Source organism: Aptenodytes forsteri, unplaced genomic scaffold (genome assembly GCF_000699145.1).
Source record: "Aptenodytes forsteri isolate BGI_AS27 unplaced genomic scaffold, ASM69914v1 Scaffold174, whole genome shotgun sequence".
NCBI lineage: Eukaryota > Metazoa > Chordata > Aves > Sphenisciformes > Spheniscidae > Aptenodytes > Aptenodytes forsteri.
The window spans coordinates 2,323,068-2,326,725 of record NW_008794603.1 but is presented as its reverse complement, the minus strand read 5'-3'; positions in this window follow the sequence as shown (position 1 = coordinate 2,326,725).

Below are 3,658 nucleotides of genomic sequence, written 5' to 3'. Positions count from 1 at the left end.
TATGAACGAGAAAGCTCTTTTAAAATGGCATTTCTCCTTGCAGAGAGGAATCTGGAAGGATCCCTGCTCTGCCTCCCGGGAGTCGGGGCAGGAGGAGGGTTGGTGTACGGGCAACGCTGCACGGTGACGCCGTGGTTCACAGGGTTGGTGCTCCGAGTGACATGTGTGGAAGGTGCTCTGGACCTTCAGCAGAGGAGGTGTTCTCACTGATCATGGGGTCGTTGAAGGGTTTGCTTGATTTCCTAACAGCCAAAGGATTACCTTTTCTCTTCTTATGCCCCATGGATAAAGGGGACAACGTGAGTTTACTGCCGAAAGAAATGCAGCTGCTCTGAAGAATGCAATTCCTTTTTAAACTTAAAACTTTTATTAATTTGCTGAATGCTACTGAGCCTGACCTTGTAAGGGTTCTCAACCGCTTAACCAGGTCTTGCCCAGTGCCCAGATCTAGGCAACCCCTCTCTGAACTCAAGACCCTGCATCAAATACGGGCAAGACACAGTCATGGCACGCAGCCCCTGGGTTAGTAGTAAGCAGGCAGGAAACCCACTTCAGGCGAGGGGAATATTTGGGTCCTAAATCTTTTGGCTTGATTTAGCGCAGCACAGCTGAGGCATCTCCAGCACGAAAGCTGGCAAAACCTATTTGCTTTAGCAGCACACCCTCACGGCGCTGGCTTTGCACCAGCGAAGGGGCAGGTGTTGTGCCGGGGGACGCCTGGCTGCTCCTGGGGCGCAGGCATGGCCCCTCTGCTAAACGCGCTGGTTCCTGCGGCTCCCGCACTGATTATGGGGCATCACAGCAATGTTTTCCAAGGACCTAGAAGTGCCTCTTCTGCTGCCCCAAGACCTGTTCACCTCGTTCATGCTGGCTTGCAGCTCTCTAGCCAGCCTTGCCCTTTTTTTATGATCTTTGCAATATTTCAGGGGGTTTTTTGCTGGGCTCTCTTGGCCTGTAAATTCTACTGTGGAAGGTTTTTTCCACAAAACCATGAAACAGGTTGTGGCTTCTGCTGGGAACATTCTGGCTTCAAGGCTGTACTATCCTGCAAAAACTCTCCCCTCGCAGATCGAAGGTCGAGCCCTGGAAGCTGCTGAAATATGCGAGGAGTCCTGTCTGACCCGTGTTTCTGCACGTCCTAGGTTTTGCTCCATTTCAGTTGTGCCCGGAGCAGGCGGCTATCCCTTCAGCGATCACTTTTCTGCACGCTTTTCAGGGGTGGCTGCGTTTCTGCCTTCCTGTGTGCAGTTCTGCTCTGCTGATTTCTGCTTTCGTACCCGACGTTTCCTCTCTCATGCAACTGTTTTAGAAGTTTTCATGTGTAGCAGCTGGTTGCACCCAGCTTTCGTAGCATTGAAAAGAAGATCATGAAACATAGTTATCATCGGTGACTTTCTCCTGCCTGCCACTGCAAAGCAAAAGGGAAGCACACCTTATACATACATAAAGCCAAGAATTTATTGCTGTGCTCCCAGCACGGACCAGCTACTTGTTACTGCTGTCTGCATAAAACTATGGTTGTGCCACGCACAGATAAGCAAAAGTAAAGCAAACTCACCGTAGACACCTGGTCAGTCACAGAAATCAGCATCGCAGCGAGATCAAGCCAGCGAAGCCCAGACAGAGCCCGTCCGACCAGCCCCAGCGCTGCCTTGCAAACTTGGTGCAGAGCTGATGGCCTGTGACAGAGGACGGCCATGCCGCATTGCTGCCATTGGCAATGCTGGGCTGCACGGCCGAGAAATGCCCCGGTGGCACCTGTGGGTGGGTGGGGACAGGAGCATCCCCAGTGCAGATGGAAGAGTCTGGGAGAGCAGAGAGCAGGGCTGTTCTGGTGATGCTCTGCTCGGGGAAAGAGCCGCAGCCTGAATTGCTTCCATAAAGTTTGGCTTTTTCAGTACAGGCTTTTTCTTTTTTTAAAAGCTTAAAGAGGCAGAAATCACACCACCTCAGGTTTGTGCAAATGAAATGTTTTCCTAGCCTTGAGAGGTGGTTTTGCCCAGCTCAGTTTATAAATAGCTGCCTGTGGTGGGAGGAACCTGCAGATACTTTTTCCTTTTTCCAAGTCCAGCTATGAACTCTGCCAGCTTAAAAATACCGCTGGGGATGCTGCAGCATCCGAGCAGCTTCCAGGCTCTCAGTCACCGTGATGACCTAGGGGTGACAGGCGGCCCCTCAGCTCCTGGGGACAGTCTGGGGAGAACGACCTGTGCAGGCAAATGCCTTCAAACAGGCAGGAGCTGCTCTCCCTTCATCAGCAATCCCTTCGGGCTCCTTGCGTAGTGTTTGCCAGGAAGAAAGCAGCAGCTGCCTATTTTTAACACTGTCAAAACTTTAATTGCTCTGCATGTGCCCATGGTTTGTAACTAGCGTGCCCTTGCTGCATCACTCTGGCATGTACTCCTGTTTATCAGAGGGAACACGCTGCTCCTTGTGCAGCTCCCCTCTGAAGCCAAGCATGGCCAGCGGAAGCATCGGGGCAGCAGCAGCATCCCGGCCCCGAGGACATGCAAGGGCTGGCTGGTGCCCGACATAGCTCTGCCAGGGGGAACGCCCGTGTTTCCGCCTTTCCTTCCATTCCTCCGCTGGGTGAAAAGTTAAAATTCTGAAATTTTCTACAGAAGACGAATCCCAAGGTACATTTTTTCATAAACACAAGGTATTTATCTTGCTGACAAAATGGAAATGCTTGATTGTAATTTGTTGATGTGATCCACAGGAGTTTTTCTCTGGGTGTTCAAGTGAAATGAAATCCCTCCTGGCTGTGCGCAGCGGTGGGAACGTTTGTCTCCAGTGCCACCGTGCCTCTCATCCTGCCCTGGCTTTCAGGTGGCATTGCATCTCCCACGGTGACCCCGGGTTACATGGCTTCTGCTCTAGAGCTGCTCCAGTGACCGTGCATGGTGCACGTGCTCCCCCAGGCAGCCAGATGTATGCACGAGCTGCTCCTGGAAACCTGTGACTGGAGCAGAAATTGGGGAGCAGAGTGTTACGACAGAGGAGCCTTCAGAGCTCTGCAAACACCCTGCAAACACCCTGCAAACAAACACCCTGCCACGGCAGCCTCTTCCTATTTCTGGAATGAATTGGAATTGCTGTGGCTCTAATGACTTACCTCATCGACTTTCAAATCCCTGCTGCGCCCCAACGCCTCTGAAATCCCAGGTGCTATTTCTGAAATTTTAGCAAAGGATAGCTCGAAAGGAAACTTCCTGCATTAAAGGTCACACGGAAAATGATTTATAATAGATTCATGCAAATCGTGCTTCGACCACGAGGCACTCATTTGGGAAAATGTGAATTGTTGAGAATTGGTTGTGTAACCAATAGGTGGCACCAGGAAATACCTAAAATTGTTTCAATATCTTTTTGCAGTCAGGAAGTCAGGCAGGCATGTTCCTGGGGAGATGAGGACAGGACCGGTCCCTGTCCCCGTCCCCGCGGGAGCTGATGTGGCTCCCGGGTCAGCAGGGCTCCCCGCCTGGCAAGCCTGGTGCCATGTTTTCAGCTTCGGGTTATTTCAAATTTGAAGCCTGGCCAGGAGTTTGCCCCATGCTCGAGCCCCAGTGCAGGATTTGTGCTGGCTGTGCCAAGCGGGGTGTGGTGCCCGTCCCGGGGCGGCTGTGGCCCCTCGCACCCCGTGTGACGGCTGCATCCC